The sequence below is a fragment of the Geotrypetes seraphini genome, chromosome 11 (genome assembly GCF_902459505.1).
Source record: "Geotrypetes seraphini chromosome 11, aGeoSer1.1, whole genome shotgun sequence".
Classification (NCBI taxonomy): Eukaryota; Metazoa; Chordata; class Amphibia; order Gymnophiona; family Dermophiidae; genus Geotrypetes; species Geotrypetes seraphini.
Window position 1 is genome coordinate 106,758,429 of NC_047094.1, and position 19,529 is coordinate 106,777,957.

Here is a 19,529-nt window from a genome sequence, read left to right on the forward strand (position 1 = left end):
AATTATCGGCACCGATTAAGTTTATTAATCAAGTTAGGCACTTACATCGGCTAAGCACGCCAATGTACGAGGTGCTAACCTTCGGCAGATTTTATAGAATTTGCCTGGTTGTGATTAAAGAATGACATGGGGACAAATTTTTCCCCGTCCCCGTGGGAACTCATTTTCCCGTCCCATCCCTGCAAGTTTTTTTCCTGTCCCTGCCCCATTCCTGCAAGCTCCGTCCTCATCTGCAGAAGCCTCAAACACTTTAAAATCCTTAGTAGCAACATTCTAGAGCTCAGATTGTGATGTCATAATGCCTCATTCCACCAATGCCTAAGCTCCGTCCTCATCTGCACAAGCCTCAAACGCTTTAAAATCATAAGTGTTCGAGGCTTGTGTAGTTAAGCCAGAGCTTACAGGAAGAGGGCAGGGGCAGTGACAGCGACAAAACACGTGGGGACGGGGACAAATTTGGCCCCGTGTCATTTTCTATTTGCGATTCTGCCACTCTTTGAGAAAATAGAATATAGTCACATTAGACTCATGTAGCGTAGCAAATCACATACTTTTATAATACCATCACGGGAAAAATGAAATTAGTCAAGATGCAAGCGATCACGACAATAAATAACCCTGCTTTTTGTTCTCGTCAATTAAGTTATTATATCAGTTGGGAAACCGGTGAATTATAATACAGATGTTTAATGAAACACTGCTGTGTCTATAAGTCAAACTCTTATTTTGTGGTGTGATTTTGGCTGCATAGTTGTGTGTGTTAAACCGTATTTATTAGTTGATACCCATTATTATTTTGAGCAAGGTATAATTCAGTTGTCAGGCACCCGTACTGGAAAGGAGATTTAATCAGCAAGAGCCGATTTGCTGCTGAGCATAAAACAATGTGGGTTTCATGAAGCAATCACGCCAGTATGAAAAAAAAGGGGGATTAATTAGTATTGTACAAGAAGAGGCAGCGTGCTCATTAAAACCTTGTGAGCTTGCCTCTTGATAAACTGCCACTTGATAGGGCTGCATTAATGTGACAGGGCAAAGATTTCTATTTCTAAATTCTATTCAGCTTGTATCTCACTTTTAAGTTGCCTGAATTGGAGTGGCCGTGCTTTTGAAACAGGGGGGGGGGGGGGAAATCCAGATTGCTGTGGGAGACGCCCAACGTCCCTGGACTGTGATGCCATCTTCAGATCACTGGTCTTCAAACACAATTTTTTGGAATTGCCATTCAAACATAGATCGATGCCAGTCAAAGAAGGTGATCCAAAGGAGGCAGCTTTGCATTCAGACTCTGTAGGGTTAGACAGAAAACAATTTGACAAAATCAGTCGTAACATGAATGAATCCCAGAGACAAATGAGTTCTATCCTGTGTTTTCATGTGTGGCTGTGGGGCCTTAAAATATCTGTCATCTGGAATATAGAACTTGGTACCATAATTACACATTATGCAAGAGATTTGGTGGTAAATCTATTTTTTTGTTTAATGCTTTTCTTTAGACTGCCTATGTATTAATTAGTCATTAAGCAGTAAAATATTGAATTTAGAATCCAGTAGTTTCAGAAACCATAAGATTTACGGCCTCTGTTACAAAGCCACGCTAGCGGCTGTGCTGCGCTAACAGCCCCGAAGCCCATAGAGATTTAAAGGGCTTTGAGGCTGTTGCCGCACGGCTTGTAAAAGAGGCCGTTAGTTGTAATGAATAAATTAAAAGCTGGCCTTACATGCATTTGAATTGTGCTGTATTTAACTATATATTTTTTTCTGGTTTCTATAAAGGAATGATACAAAAATCACTTTCACCCTATGTATGCTGGAACCTTCACTTTGACAATGTACTGCCAATGGTAGTCTTAACTGATAGCTTTCTAAATCAGGGGCGAACAACCCTGGTCCTCAAGGGCAGCACCCCAATCGAGTTCACAGGATTTTCTCAATGAATATGCATGAGATCTGTTTGCAGTCAATGTATGGAAATATTTCTCATACATATTCCTTGGGGAAATCCTGAAAGCTCCACTGGGTTGCAGCCCTCGAGGACAGATCTGAGTAGTTGACTTACAAATGGAAGAAAAAAATATTGCTCAAGAAATTGCCGACACACAGAAGTGTCCCGACTGGAATCACACCCTGTATAACATGCACCCACCTTGCCTACTATGCCATAGCCCAGTGTTTATCAACTCGGTCCTGGAGTATCCCCTTGTCAGTCAGGTTTTCAGGATATCCACAATGAATATGCATGAAATAAATTTGCATATAATGGAGGCAGTGTATGCAAATCAAGTTTATGCATATTCATTGTGGATATCCTGAAAACCTGACTGGCAAGGGGGTACTCTCGGACCGAGTTGAGAAACACCGCCACAGGCAAGTAGGAGAAACAATGGAAAAAGGAGTGATAGTCACACTCCCATCTCCGTTGCAACCCTGTGTGGTTACACTGCTTGCACAGCCCTTTGTAGCTGGGATGTGATGTTTCTGAGCAGAGATTCTAAAGGTTGGGTGGGTTATGTGCACATACGTCAGACGTGTGTGTCCCCTTCCTCTGTTTCCCATGTCTAGGACTCTCCCTTAAAACAATAGCTGGCCCACGTTTGTGGAATCACCCGGTAGGGTATTTGCACCTTTCTTCAAATTTGAAGCAATTTCAAAAGTATTTGAAGATCTGTTTAATTCCTCTGGTTTTTCCTCCTAATTAAATGGAATAAGCAGTAGTCGGTCCAGAGGAAGGCTACTAAAATGGTGTGTGGTCTTCGTGATAAGGCGTATGGGGACAGACTTAAAGATCTCATTCTGTATATTTTGAAGGAAAGGCGGGAGAGGGGGAGATATGATAGAGACCTTTAAATACCTATGTAATATAAATGTGCATGAGTCAAGTTTCTTTCATTTGAAAGGAAACGCTGCAATGAGAGGTGATAGGCTCCGGAGTATTCTAAGGAAATATTTTTTACAGAAAGGGTAGTAGATGTGTGGAACAGTCTCCCAGAAGAGGTGGTGGAGACAAAGACTGTGTCTGAATTCAAAAGGGCCTGGGATAGGCACGTGGGATCTCTCGGAGAAAGAAAGAGGTAATGGTTACTGTGGATGGGCAGCTCTATGACCTCACAATGCAGGTGCAAAGAGCCTTAGCCTATAGGAAGAGGAGATGGAAATGTTAAGAACCTTAGCCAATAGGGAGAGGAGGAGATAGTAGATGATGCGGATGAGAGACTGGATGGGCCATTTGGCCTTTATCTGCCGTCATGTTTCTATGATTGTCAGAGTGGAATAGTATGTGCTCTTATAAAGATATTTGTATATTATGTTTTTTCCTGTACATCGCCTAATTGCAGGAGAATTTATACATTTCTAAAATAAGCAAATTCTAGTCATTCTTTCTGTGTACTTATGATCCAAAATCTGTACATTTTATGGACAGCTTCAGAACTGCAGGACATGCTCTGCAGTCTATTTTGTGCAACTGAGGTAACCAGCACTGCCATCTCGCTATTCTGCCTTACTTGACATTGTACATAGAGACGATTGTAATGTAATACAGTTCTCTGTCACTATACATTTACATGTGTAGGAAAAAGGCAGTCTCTGATTTCCTGAAGGTTTTCTCCAGTATTTTCATTACTTGTTAAATCCAACACTACATTAAATTAACGCCTTCTACCATGAGTCCTGGGCATTGACTTACCGGTTATAAATTGTTGGCCAATACCTGTGTGATCTGAAGCTACCAATGGAGGACACGCGTTCAAAGGCAAGGCTTGACAGCTGCAGATGAGCACAATACCTTAGCAAACTGAGATGTTGTAATATGCATTTAAAATCCAGTTCTTTCTGTTGTGATCTGATATGTGCCGTGTAATGAGTCAAGACAGGCACTGAATCAATAGAAAATGGGACTCATCTCTACAAGTTTCCGAGAAAATAAAGAGAGGCAGAGAAAAATAGAGGAAGACAGACGGATAAATACCACGAATGCGTCAAAATTATCTACAGGGCTGAGACAATAGGAAGTATTAATTGTATAAATTAAGAATGACTACTTAGAGATCCTTGTCTTCTTGAATTCTGTGTCTCAGTGTCTCAATGAACGGTTTATCAGAAGTGTCTAGGATTTGCCTAGCAGCTAGGAAAATACTGTGAGTGTCACTTTAAGCACTGATATCAACATTTGTCACCAGTTCTCTCTGCACTTTTGAGCTTGGATCAGGCTGGCTGTATATATTCAGTGGTACCTAACTGAGCAAAACTGCTCAATATTACTAACTGGCTATTTATAATGTGGATGTAAGACTGGAAAAATATGTCAATTATCTCTTGTGGAAAGCCTCAGATCATGCGTCCATTTTCACATGCCACTGGCCATTCAGCTAATGTGGACAACAATTTCAATCACTGGCCATCCTCCACCACTTTTTTTTTTTTTTTTTTAATAAATCTTTATTCATTTATAAAACTTACAATAAGTGTAACAAAAAATACAATCATTTTATACTTTAACATCACTTAATATATCATCAAATTCGAACTCTCATCAAATATTCCCCCTCCCTTATACCCAACAATTATTCATAAGCAAAAGAAATCATGAAATAGTCCCACCCACCCCACCCTGGACGTGTATGAACAAAAGGGAAAAAAGTAATATTTATTCTATGCAGTAATTTCAATCTTTACAGTATCTTGTTAATGGCTCCCAAATAACCTGAAATTTCTTAAAATTTCCTTGCTGCATGGCAATTATCCTTTCCATTTTGAATATGTGACATAAAAAGTTCCACCAAAAGCTATAATTCAGCCTATCCCAATTTTTCCAATTATTTGTAATCTGTTGTATGGCAATCCCTGTCATAATGAGTAGAAGCTTATTGTTATTAGAGGATATTTGGCTTTTAGCCCTCATTGCCATGCCAAACAATACGGTGTCATAGGATAATGCCACTGGATTATCTAACAAATTATTTGACCCCATATTGATTTCCAGAAAGCAAGTATCAATGGACAATAGAATAACAAATGATCTAATGTCCCAGCTTCAAGATGACAGTGCCAGCATCTATTAGATTTAGAGCTATCTAACTTCTGTAAACGAACCGGGGTCCAAAATGCTCTATGTAACAAAAAAACCAAGTTTGTCATATAGATGCAGACACTGTACATCTCATCCTCCAAGCCCAAATACGTGGCCATTGAGATGCAGTAATTTGATGCTTGATCTCAATGCTCCAAATGTCCCGAAGACCAGTTTTTGGTTTCTTATTTAAAAATTCAGATATTAATTTATACCACTGAGTGGCCTGATGTCCCAGGAAGTCCACCTGAAAGCATAAGAGCGGCAAACTATACTGAAATAACATCATCCAAAGTACGGTATACCTGCCTTCATCCAATACTTCCAGATGACCTTAAATCCACCAATTTGAATCTTGGAGTTCAACCATAGGGTCTGATGAGTTGATTTATGATTTATGTGGACAACAATTTCAATCACTGGCCATCCTGCTTCTGCTACAAAACTGTTTTTGGCCTAGTACCTAGATACCTCAATCACCATTTCACTCTGAACCTCACCAACAAGAAATCCCGCAGAATACAGCTGTTTGTCTTCCCATCCCTAAAATTATGTCATTTCAAAAGATTTCTCGACAAAACCTTTGCTTACCAGGCGGCCAAGCTGAACCCTTGGCTTGCCCAAATGATACTCTAGGCCCCCTCTTACCTTAGTTTCAGAAAACTTCTCAAAACGCACCTTTTCCGTGAACAGGCCTTTTAATCCCCCTTGCCCCCTATTTTCTCCCCTTTCCCACACTACCCCGCTCCTTCAGCTCTCCCTCTTCCCCCCCTCCCCCGATTTTATCTCTCTCTCGCTATATCTTACCTTACAACCCTTCCTTCTGTAATACCGTTACCTCTGCCTAATCTTTTCAAAGAGTTCACCCCCCCCGCTTCATTGCCTGTAACTTTGTCAAAATTTTGTAAATCCATGTGTTATCACGGACCTTAATTAATGGATGTGAACCGCCTAGAACTTTACGGGTATGGCAGTATACAAGAATAAAAATTATTATTATTATTATTATCCTCCACCACCCTTAATTAATGTGCAAAAATCATGCTGTGCAAACTTGCTTTGATAATATATAAATAATATTAAAAGTGTAAAAACCACTTATCTTGATAATGTCAGGCAACTTGTTTTAGACTCGTTCTGATTCTGACGAGTTCGTTTTGCAATATCTTCCTCAGAGAATCAGAGAAACCATAAAGTATTTGCAATAATAAAGCTGTATCCTAACAGCTCACACAGCCCATGTCACCTTACACATCTGCAGATGCTATTATTAAGGATATGTAAGGTGACATGGGCTGTGTGAGCTATTGGGCATTGTGGAGAGATCATTTATTTGGGTGCAAAAAAAACCAAAACTAGTCGATTTAAGATTAATTCAAAACACAGCAATTCGTTTGATTTTTAATTTAAAAAAAACATGATCACATCGGCTCATATTATTAAAAACTTCACTGGTTGCCATTTGAGGATAGAGTGTTGTTTAAATTTGGATGTACAGTGGTGCCTCACACAACGAACTTAATTGGTTCCAGGAGCAAGTTTGTTATGCGAAAAGTTCGTTATGTGAAACGCGTTTTCCCATAACAATACATGTTAAAAAAAATAATTCGTTCTGTAGCATAAAATATGCTAAGATGACATAAAAAAAGATAAATTTTTTGTTATTATTTTTATTTAGATACATCTAAAAACATAATTGTTTTTTAAAACAACACACATTTTTTAAATTTAAAGACAGATTAAGTAGAGTCTAATTTTATAGTGAGAGAGGGCAGAGTCTCAGCGGCAAAAACTGGGACTTAACTGTTCATTTTTTTTTTTTTTCTAGCATCGGGGAAGCGGCGAGAGTAGCTCCGCCCCCCCAACGCATCAGCAGTAGGCGCCGGGCCCCTGCGAGCCGACGGTCCGCCACTGCACAGGGAGCCAGGCGGAGAGAGGGCAGTTAAGCGCAGTGCCTGCGCGGAAGGATGCAGCTCGGGCGACTTCGTTGTGTGAAACGAAGTTCGTTGTAGGAAGCAAGACATGAAGTTCGTTGTGCGCAGTGTTCGCTGTGCGAGGCGTTCGTTATGCGAGGCACCACTGTATTTGCTATAAAGTTTTATTTGGGTTAGCTCCATCTTATCATGTTGCTCATTTTAGATTTTTTATATGTGAAAAAAATATACGTAGATCCGGTTGGTTTTATTTCCCTTCAGCGAAAATGTGCCGCTTTTAAGAAATTTTTAGATGGAACTCTGGCGTTTCAAGCAGGAGTAATGAATTCATGTTTGAATGCTCTTATTACTCCAGCCCTCACTTATTATCAGTTTTTTGGAAAGATTTTAAAACTTATCTATTTAAACAATACAATATTTAATTGATTTCAAAATTATTATGATAAGCAGATTTTTAAAATTATTTTTATGGAATAATGTTTACAGTTGCCTATCTATTTTAGTATAAATAATCTGTGTTGTGCATATTTTACTTTGAATAAAGTTAGGGTTGTATTCTGTTAGTCAATATCTTTTATTGAACTGTGTTATTTTCTTTTATAAGACATTGGGGTCCTTTTACAAAGGCACGGTAGCGGTTTAACACACGGAATGCCACGCGTTATACTGCCTGCCGTGCTAGTACCTAACGCCTCCATTGAGGAGGCGTTAGGATTTTAGGCTGCCGCGGGGGATAGCGCATGATGAAATATCCACGCTAACCCCCGTAGCGCGCCTTTTTAAAAGGAGCCCATTGTTATTTGGATCTGTATTTTTAATTACTTGTTGTAATTACTATTGTGCAAACCGCCAAGAACTGATGGTTTGGCGGTATTATTATTTTCAACTCTTCATGTATACAAGAAAACTCTGGGGTGGACATTGACGCGGTGACGTCACACAGGTGCGTGATATCGTCGCGTCAGGGTCTGGGTGCCCTCCAGCCACAGCCCTGAGATTAGTGTGCCAGCAGCTTAAAAAGTTTGCGACGCACTGATTTATTCTATAATGCCATCTGGGCACCCAAATTATATTATACAATGCTTGCGTAAACCTGCATTAACGTGCCTAAAGTTTGGTGCCTCCACTTACATCGGGTCGATGGCAGATGTAAATGGACACCCTGAGGTGTAGTATTCAATGGATCAAATTTTCATGGCCATTTAAATGGCTTGTCCAGAGCTAAATGGATACATTCAGCAGCGTGTAACCGTACCCGGTTAGGACCAATTTCTATATCAGGTGGCCAAAAAATTGGTGCTAACTAGAAAGGCATAGACACACAGAAATGTTTCCATAAATTAAGGCTCATTCGTTCCATCTCTTCTCTTCTCGTAATTTTGCTCATCTCGTAATTTTGCTCATCGATTACTCTATACTCTCTTGAGGAACGCAGAGAGAAGGGAGACATGATAGAGACGTTCAAATATGTTACTGGCCGTATGGAGGTGGAAGAAGACATCTTTTTCCTTACATGACCTACGGCGACAAGAGGGCATCCGCTAAAAATCAGGGGTGGGAGATTTCATGGTGACACTAGGAAGTATTTCTTCACCAAAAGGATGGTTGATCGTTGGAATGATCTTCCACTTCAGGTAGTAGAGGCCAACCATGTGCTCGATTTTAAGAATAAATGGGATGAACATGTGGGTTCACTTCGAGAAAGTGCTTAGGGGGGTGGGTTATTTGAGTGTGCAGACTTGTTGGGCTGACGGCCCTTTTCTGCCGTCATACTCTATGTTTCTATGTTTACTGCAACGCCCTATATCAGTGCATAACTCAAAAAGAAATCAGTCATCTACAACTTTTGCAAAATACTGCCGTTAAATTAATTTACCATGCAAAAAAATATGATCATGTCACCCGCCCGCCCCCCCCCCCCCTTCGTAAAGCACACTGGTTACCTATTACTCATTGTCTTTTCTATAAAATACTCCTACTAACATTCAAAACAAAAAAATTCCAATCAACAAGCCTTCAATGACAAACTCTTGATCTCATATACGTCCTCCAGGACATGCCGATCCAATAATCAAAACCTGCTTACCATTTCATCAGTATGTGAACTATTCTACGATACAGCTCGCAAATCCATTTTCTCAGTCCCTGCCCCCTCTCTGTGGAATGCCCTCCCATTGGATCTCCGCCTAGGAAACTCTTTAGAAAAATTCAAGTCTGAACTCAAGACTTTTCTTTTTAAAGATGCTTATAATCTCTAAATCTGATCTCTTTCAAAGACTTCTCACGTAGCTCATTGCACCTAACAGTAACATGTGTGTATTTATGTATGCGTATTTGCCTGTATATTTGTGTCTGTGCCTATGTGCAAAGGACAGACAGATAATTAGACAGATGGGGGTCCAATTCCATACATGTTGCCTAAAAACGTCAGTGACTAGCGTGGCACGAAGAGCGATTCTTTAAAAGTTAGGCACCCATTATAGAATCACGCTCAGTATCACCTAAGTGTGCTAAGAGCTCTAACATTCAGACACACCCCATTTATACCAGGGATTTTCCTGGCCTAAATGCCTTCACCTAAGTTAGACACCCAGTGGCCCCTAACTCAAAAACAGGCTCTTAACTCAAAAGCTAGCCCACGATCCTCTCTCTAACCACACCCACTTTTAACTTTAGAGTCATTTTATAGAATTCGGAGGATGGAGCCTCCCTGAAAGGCGCTACTGCTTGGGTGAAACATGCCTAAAAAAAAAAATAAAAATAAAGGATCAACTTTCTTGCTCAGTGCACACACAGAATGAGCTTTAGGATCGCCAGGTTAAGTGGTTGCTGAGTAAAATGGTGGCCAAGACTAAAGGCCCTCTTTTACTAAGGCGCGCTAACTGATTAGCGTGTGCGCTAAATGCTAACGCACGCATGCTAGACTATGGATGCGTTAGCATTTAAGCGCGCGCCAATTCGGTTAGCGCACCTTAGGGCTCCTTTTACAAAGGTGCGCTAGCGGTTTTAGCGCGCGCCAGCTGCTACTGCCTCCTTTTAAGCAGGCGGTAATTTTTCAGCTAGCAAACGCTATAGCACGCGCTAATCTTGTGCGTGCACTAAAAAAACGCTAGCACACCTTAGTAAAAGAGGGGGGGGGGGGTAAAGGGCTGTTTTCAGTGCTTCCTTTTCCCACATAGGCTCCTGCACTCAGACTTACTTGCCAGCTCAAAAGGACAATATGCCACTGCTCTCCCGCTTTGCACCCAGATCAAGTGATTGTCTTGCCCACCCCTTGCCAGAATCCCATCACCAGAGCAATAACAACTAGAAGTGATATGTATTATTACTAGGTAATAAAATACCAGAAATCTAGTTAATTTGACGCTTCAATTTAATCTAGAGCAAAAGAAAAAAAAAAAAAAAAGCTTTAAGAAAACAAATAATTACAGAGAAAGAAGATGCAGTAAAAGTAATGGCTAGAGTAATTGAGACTGTATCAAATTTGTGAGGCGTACAATTCACAAGTGATATGGATACCTCCTCCCTCCCGTTTCTCTGTCCCTGAGAAATGAAAAGAATATGTCACAGAAAAATAGAGAAGTTTGGTAGTAGGATAATGAGCATTGTACCTGTGCGTTGTTGAGGGAACGCCCTCCCCCTCTGTCTCCAGTCCATACTAGCCAACCTGGGACCTCTTGAACAGAAAGGCAATGCGAGCAGAGGGAGGAGCTTTCTATAGATCTTGTTGCTATGGCAACCGCTTTCTAGTTTGCTTGCTCGGAAGGGTTCCCTCATTTATGGCATGGCTTGGCTCTTAGGTGAAGCACTATGGATTATGCAATTTGGAAAATGCAAGGAACAAAAACAATCAAACTTGCTAGACCTATGAACCGTGATATAAAATATCATTTTTTTTTTCATGTTGGCGAGAGTGTACGTTTGCATGAATGCTCGGTGCAGTCCGTTTAAAAGATGCAACACGATTCTTGGTGACTTTTCCTAGAATTTATGCTACTATTTGATAAAAAGTAAGATCGTTACAAATATTGGGCGCGCTAACCAATTTAGCGCATGCTAATAGAATATAATGGATGCCTTAGCATTTAGCACACGCTAATTTAGTGCACGCTAAAAGAATATAATGAATGCCTTAGCATTTAGCATACGCTAATCTTTAGCGTGCGCTAAATCAGTTAGCATGCCTTAATAAAAGGACCCCATTGTGATTTCAACTCAGTGTATAAAACTTGATCTCCACGGTCTTAAAGTTACCCTTTTGGTAGAGAGATGTGCTTATGGCAAAACCGTTAAGAATTTTGATTTCTCTCTCTGGTTTCTTCTATTTGGACTTGTATCCCCCTTCATTGAACCCAATGGGAATGCCCAAAGTGACCTGCAATGAAATTAAAAATTGCAGTTCATGTCGTATGTCAATACATGTCCTATGATGAAATTTCTCACAAACAATATGCAAAAGAGCAGCTATGTAATTAAGACCTGATTCATCAAGGTGTATTTCTCATCATAGACTGGGAGGAAAAAGGTTGAATGAATCGGGTTAACGCCAGAGCATTTCAGATCTGGTAAAGATACTTTAGTCTTTGGATACAGTTACTTGATGACTTAAGATCATACATTCATTCCATGGCACTGCTTTCCTAGGAAATAGAGAATGACATGGGGACAAATTTTTCTCATCCCCTTGGGAACTCATTTTCCCGTCCCGTCCCTGTGAATTAATTTCCTGTCCCTGCCCCATTCCTGCAAGCTCCATCCTCATCTGCAGAAGCCTCAAACACTTTAAAATCCTAAGTAGCAGATTTCTAGAGCTCAGATTGTGATGTCATAATGCCTCATTCCACCAATGCCTAAGCTCCGTCCTCATCTGCACAAGCCTCAAACACTTTCAGATCATAAGTAGCAACATTTTAGAGCTCAGATTGTGATGTCATAATGCCTCATTCCACCAATGCCTAAGCTCCGTCCTCATTTACACAAGCCTCAAACGCTTTAAAATTATAAGTGTTCGAGGCTTGTGATTAAGGCTGAGCTTACAGGAATGGGACAGGGACAGTGACAAAACTCGTGTGGACGGGCTGGGGAAATTGAGTTCCTGCAGGGACGGGGACAAATTTGTCCCCGTGTCATCCTTTACTAGGAAACAATGTTTACTAGGAATATTTGTTTTGAAACAAAGAATAACAGGTGTGCTTGTTGCAAGTTCCAGGTCTCGCTGCATCTTGTTAGGTAGAAACTGACGTTTCAGCCGTCATGCTGTGGCCTTCTTCAAGGTATACTGCAAAGTCTGCAGTTTTGTCCTTAAGATAGTGAATCGTAAAAACATAAGACTAGCCTTACTGGGTCAGACCAATGGCCCGTCAAGCCCAGTAGCCCATTCTCACGGTGGCCAATCCATGTCACTAGTACCTGGCCAAAACCCAAGGAGTAGCAACATTCCATTATCTCAGAGTAAGCAAGATTCCGGAACCCCAAAGAGTAGCAACATTCCATGCAGAATCCCCAAAGAGTAGCAAGATTCTAGAATCCCAAAGAGTAGCAACATTCCATGCTACCGATCCAGGGCAAGCAGTGGCTTCTCCCATGTCTTTCTCAATAACAGACTATGGACTTTTCCTCCTCAAACCTGATTGGTTAGAGCTTGAGGTGAATGAGGCAGGAAAGTCTATTGGTCACCAATTTTTTAATTTTTGCAGGAAAGTCAGTTGGTCACAAATTTAAGTTTTGGTGGGAAAATCAACTGGTCTCTCTTTCCCATGGAATGAAAAGTCTCTGGTGGGTTTAAAGATGTTCTCCCTGTGAAGCTGAGTTATAAGTTCTCTCAGGGTTTCTTGTCTCACCCCAAACCACTGTATTCGTCATATACTGTATGTTCAACTGACTCGCTCCCTGTACATGGTTCATGCGTCAGCTAATCTAGAACAATCGAACCAGACGCATTTCACTGAAGCCATATAGCCGTGAGTGGTGCCTTGTTTGTTAATTATTATGTATGCTACCGTGTAACCCATTTGGAGATCTCTGGAGAGGACGGGATAAAAAAAATCAAATCAAATCAAATCAAATCAATAAATAAATAATCATTATTATTATTTATTTATTTAGGTTTTTTTTTAAATTCCGTTGTCTCCAAAGAGTGCAGAACGGGTTACAGGTTAAACATACATAATATCAGTACAAGATTACAATGCAATTTTTCATCCTCGTTGGCACATATTAGGTGTAGTTATCCTTACGTGACACAGACTGGTTCAGTTACCAAATATACAATTCTTTGTAGTCCATGGATCAATACGTAGTTAAAACCACACGAGACAATCGCGTGCCGGACTTAAACTCAATTTGAAATCGCTCCAAGGGGGGTTGTGAATGGGGGGGGAACCATCATACTTAGTAGTGTAGGTGCTGCTGTTGGGGAGGGGTGTTGTGAGGGGACCCCCCATGATAGAGGAAACAGGGTTTTCCCTATTTTTAGAGAAAAAGTTAAGTTTCCTCTAATGTAGGGGGTCCCCCCCCACGGCAGTGCCAACACTACTAAGTTAAGTGGAGGGGTTCCCCCCCACAACCTCCCTCAGAGCGCTTTCAAATTGAGTTTAAATCCGGCGCGCTGATGTCTTGCGCACGATTGTCGGCCCGGATTTATCTGCGTGCAATTGTCTCAGGCGGTTTTGACACGTCACCCCATGGATCAAGGGCAGGAGGTCAGATGAAGAGGTATGTTTTTATTGCTTTTCTGAAATTGAGGAGACCTTCAAGAGATCTGATTTTCCATGTTAATTCAAGACAGCCTATTCCTATGGTTAACCAGTTAAGTAATGAATCTGCAAAGTACCTTAAGAGCAGCTATACAAATTGGTAATCATTCATATTGTGGAATTATTCACACATAATGGACATTCAAATTCTAAATTATTCATCTCATGGAGCATTGTTAGGAGAGCGGTGATTTTTTGAAAGCCAATTTTATTGATATCACCTATAGTTCCTATTGCAGAATATAAACCAAGCATCTCTGAGATGTAATTACCATTTTGAAATGCAGTTTATTGATTTTTTTTTTATTTTAAATTACATCATTCTTTTACTGAATATAATAAATAAATGCACATAGCCATTCAAACGTCCAAATTAAAGATCAACAAAAGCTGCATATCTTATAAAGCCCTCATTATGGAGAGACTAAGAAAAACAAAGAAAAAAGGGAAAAAAATAAATAAAAATGATCATTTATAAAGGTTGGTTTTCCATCACTATCAAGACCTTCTTTTACTAACCCCCAACCAAAGTCACCTTTTAACAGATCATTTCCCCCTATCAACTAGAAATTTCTCTGACTTCAAACAATCAACACAGATACAATCTTAATTCTGATATGTCATAAAACATTTGCATGGGAACTTCATAAAGTTTAAACAGTTCAACTTCAAATGTGGTGGCAATTGCTACTACTTCACAGATGTGTTGACAAAAAGTTTAATGATGTTTTTTTTGTGGGTTTTTTTTTTTTTTTTTTTTTTTTGCAATTGTACATCAGGAAGAACAAGCCTTGCTGCTTCTTGCTGCCAGATGGATGCCGATGTAACAGTAATATGGTTAGTGGGTAGACTGGGCATGAGTGAAAACTTTTCTTAGGCTTGGCATCCTGAAAATGCAGTGGTGGTGGTGTGTGTGTATGTGTCCTTTTTATGAAGGTTTTCCCCCCCCCCATGTTATAACTTGAGGTTGCAGGGAGGAAGACTTAGGAGTAATGTTAGAAAATTCTTTTTCACGGAGAGGGTGGTGGATGCCTGGAATGCCCTCCCGAGGGAGGTGGTGGAATTCAAAAAAAACGTGGGATAAACACAGAGGATCTCTAATTAGAAGACCAATGGTATAAAGAGCTAAGGTCGGTATTGGACGGACTTGCACGGTTTGTGTCCCATATCCAAGTTTCCAAGTTTATTTAAAATTTTCGGTACCATAAGTAAAGCGCGCCGGACATTGTGCGCCAACAACCCTGTGGCGACATTTACACGCAGGACTAATGCGCACCACCGCTTCTGATGGTTCCAGGCCTTCAGGTTTGCGCTCTGAGAGGGGTGTTGGGGGGAACCCCCAGTACACTTAGAAACCCCCCCAGTACTTAGAACCCACTAGTACACTTAGAACCCCCCCCCCCCACTACACTGAAAACTCCCGAAGAAAGGAGAACGAGAGTTTTCAGTGTAGTGGGGAGGAGAGGGTTCTCCCCCCAACCCCAATGGGAGCGCCAGGATTTCTAAGTGTAGGGGGAGTTCCCCCCATGCCCCCTCAGAGCATAAACTTGAAGGCCTGAAACCGGCAGAAGCGGCGGCGTGCATTAGTCCTGCATGTAAATGTTGCCGCAGGATTGTCGGCATGCCAATGTCCGGCGCACTTTTGATGGGACACCAAATCTTCTTTCCTGCCCTTGGGAAAACCTTCAAAGTGGCTTACAATCTAAAACAGGGGTCTCAAAGTCCCTCCTCGAGGGCCAGAATCCAATCGGGTTTTCAGGATTTCCCCAATGAATATGTATGAGATCTATGTGCATGCACTGCTTTCAATGCATATTCATTGGGGAAATCCTAAAAACCCAACTGGATTGCGGCCCTCAAGGAGGGACTTTGAGATCCCTGATCTAAAACATAATAGTTAAAAAAGGAATTTACAATACAATACACAAAGCAATCCATACATATTATATATAAGATTTAAGGAAGAAATTCAATTTTTTTCTTTTACAAAATAGAAAATACATTACGGATATTTCTTTTGTTTTCACAGATGCCAATGGCGTACCCGTTATACCTGAGAGCATGCATCAGAAAAGAGATATAGGTCTTTAAATTTTCCTTAAACTCATCAACTGAAGTTATTGTTTTAAGTGCAAATGGTGATTTGGTGTAGGATGGGCTGGGGGGGGCTTCAGTGGGAGCTCCATTGACTTGGAACATGAGGACATTACTGGCCAGACTTTACGGTAGATATCCTGCCAACAATGGGATGGTTGGATAGGCTGGAGTGAGCTTAGATGGCAACTTCAGCAGTTGAAACCTAGGACAACAGTAGGTGGGCTTTAGTCTATGGCCCAGAAATATCAAAGAAGAGACAAGTTAATTTAATCAGGTATTTTTAATGAGAATAACTAATGGGCAGACTGGATGGACCGTTCGGGTCTTTATCTGCCGTCATTTACTATGTTACTATGTTACCTGGCAGAAACCCAAAGAGTAGCAACATTCCAGAGCTGAGATTGTGATGTCATAATGCCTCATTCCACTAATGCCCAAGAGCCAGCCTCAGCAGTGATGTCACAATGGCTTGATTAGATGGCAACTTCAGCAGCTGGAACCTAGGACAACAGCAGGTGGGCTTTAGTCTATGGCCCAGAAATATCAAAGAAGAGACAAGTGAATTTAATCAGGTATTTTTAATGAAAATAACTAATGGGCAGACTGGATGGACCCTTCAGGTTTTTATCTGCCGTCATTTACTATGTAATATACATGAGGAGAATACAAAGTTTATGTTACCACCCACATTCTTCAACGAATATGAATTATTTGGAAATAACATGCCTCGTATATGAAACAAAACTAAATGAAATACAAAATGAAGCTGGTCTATATTTATTCATTTGCTTTGAAATGAAATAAAATTATTTTCTGTTGCTTTTCTATTTCATTGGAAATTGAACATCTCTACTTAACATGGGGCTAATTTTCAAAGTGGCATATAGAGACAGATGGATACTTTTCTTGCCAAACCCTTCCCTGGATTTTTGCCTTTTACTAGTGACCTGGATTGGCCACTGTGAGACTGGGCTATTGGGCTAGACCACCAGGGACATTTTTTTTAAAGGGCAGGAGGTTTGTGTTGGTTTGTGTTGTTTGTGTTTTTAAAGGGCACGATAGGTTTGTGTTGGGTTTTTTTTTTTTAATGCCAACTTTCCTATCGATGCTCCGCCAATCAGTTCTCAGGCACTGACTGGAATATAGCGCAGAAAAACGGGCAGCAAATACCACTGCAATTTTAACGCAGCATGAATTTGCATGCTCATTATTCTGAGGAGCGTGCTTGCACTGATTTTCAGCACTTGATATGCGTAGACTTTTCCTCTACCGTGAATCTTTTTGAGCACAGGCCCACGTGGGACTCGTACAAAGCTGCTGTAGCAACTCCTGCGTGACGAACGCAACGTAGCATGTTCAGTTCCTTCCACGGCTTTGTAAAAAGGGTCCTTCGTTTGATGTGCTAGGCAAGATCTTAGGGGCTCTTTTGATAGGAAATCCAAAGCTCCCGTTTCAGACATTTTTCATGCACCTTAGGTGGGCCCGCATGGGATAAATTGGGTCTATATTCCTCCTACGATTGCCTTGTTGGATTTCATTATAACTTCACTTTTTACTCAATACTTCTCAAAGTACAGGAAGTTTAAAGAGGTACAATAAATCCCAGATCAGTTTTAATGACCACGGTAAGCCTGCTTGTAATATGTCAGTAAGCTGAGCCTATAAACCAATGGGGAATAGGCCATTCCTGCCTTAGTAATTGCCTACACACCGAAAGATTTATAATGTCATTATCTGAATCTACAAGAAATAACTCAGACCTGAAATACCTTAAAAAAACAAACAAACCCAGATACAACAATTCTCTTAAAGTCTAGGCATTTATAAATAGTTCCCCTCAATATGTTTTATGTTAGAAATGAAGTCCAGTCAAATATAAATTTCTTTTTCTTAGGTATGATTTCAATTTTCACTGTCACAGTTTGCAGCTGAGTACTGAAGTTTTATTAAGTAAAATGTTAGTACAGGACACTAAATTAGAAATTTGAAAATGAACAAAAGAACATCGTGGATTCTTTTCCTCGTTGTGCCAGCTACACTCCCCTAAGGCAAAATGTTCACTAATGCTGCAATAAAACTAATTTTAAACAATGAAGTCACCTTCCTTTCCCCCCTCCCCCTCCCCCAAGAAAATCTCGTGCTACATGTGCTGGTGAATATACCATGTCAGAGCCTTTTCCTCTGCCTTTAGCATTTTCTCTAATCAAAAGACATTATTTTCTAAAGAAGAAAAAAGCATGAAATGCACCCTCCAGTTGTCGACTAATAAAGTCCTGGTGCTGCAATTGAGGTGTTCATTCTCCGGTGCGTTAATGTACTGCTAAATTTATACTTTTGTCTAGACGTAAAATGTTCTCGGGAGCGTGAAACTATTCCAGTTAGCCTAACATAATGTATTGTGCATAGGGTGGGAGCACAACTTTTTATAGGTTCTGTGAAGATCTAATGCCTCGGGTATAATCTTCAAGCGCCGGGGAGGACTTGCAATGTCCAAGCTTCCTTCTCCACCGCAAAGTTTAGAGAGTGAAATCTCTGCTCCATAGAAGGGAACGACAAAGCCTGGTCTACGGTCGATGACAGAATTCCAGAGAGTTTGAGTTAATGACATTGTGTGCTTTTAGAGGTCGGAGCTATAAGTGAGCAATCCTGTTAGGATTTCAGAAACGTGCAAAGTATGTCTGACATAAGATGGAATATTGGATTCAGTAGGATTGTCTCTATATGTGTATTTAGGGGTCAAGTGTCAAAAAATGTTGAAATATCTTAAATTATGGCAGATTTTTAGACATATCTATCCGCCCCTTTTTACAAAACCGTAATGCAGTTTTTAGCACTGGTCACGGCGGCAATAGCTCCAATGCTCAGGAATTCTATGAGCATCGGAGCTGTTACCGCCGTAGCTGGTGTTAAAAATTGTGCTATGGTTTTGTAAAAGGGGGGGGGGGGGGGGCGGGAATTAGAGATTAGGGGCTAGATTCACTAACCTGCCCGATCATGGCCAATCCGTGGCAGGCCGACGACTTCATGAAGGGCCAGCATGCAAATGGGGGTGATCGGAGGAACGCCCCCTACCGACAGCATGGATCGCTGGAGAGCAATCCTTGAGCATGCGCAGACCATCTTCCTTGACTGTAGATGGTCTGCGCATACGCTGGCCCTTCATGGCCAGCAGAGCTTTTTATCTTTTTTTACTTATTTTACTGGTGTGTTGGTTGTTTTTGTGTTTTTTTTAACTTTGTGAGCCCGCGGTTTTAACCCACTTTAAACTCGCGGGTTAAAACCACAGGCACGAACTGCGGTGAAGGGCAGGCGAGTCGTGACTGAGCACAGCTGGAGAGTCAGGGCTGATTAGGGGGGCAAGAGGAGAGCAGGAGAGCCGGGGGGAGGCAGAGAGCAGGTCTCAGCAGAGGCAGAGAGCGGGTTTATTTCAGGGCTGCAGGACTGGCAGGATAGTCGGAAAGGAGGTGAGCGACTGGTCCCCAGCAGTTGCTTCTTGTTGATCGGCCAGCCCAGTCGATGTTCAAGATTTTTGTTTTGTGAATCGCGTCCATGCCTACTTTGCGTGCCATTTCCCTCGTTCGCCTCCATGGATCGGAATCGGATCGGTACACAGGTTAGTGAAACGGGTCGGAGGGAAATCGGGTCGCAAAGGGCTCGCAAACCGATCGGTACACA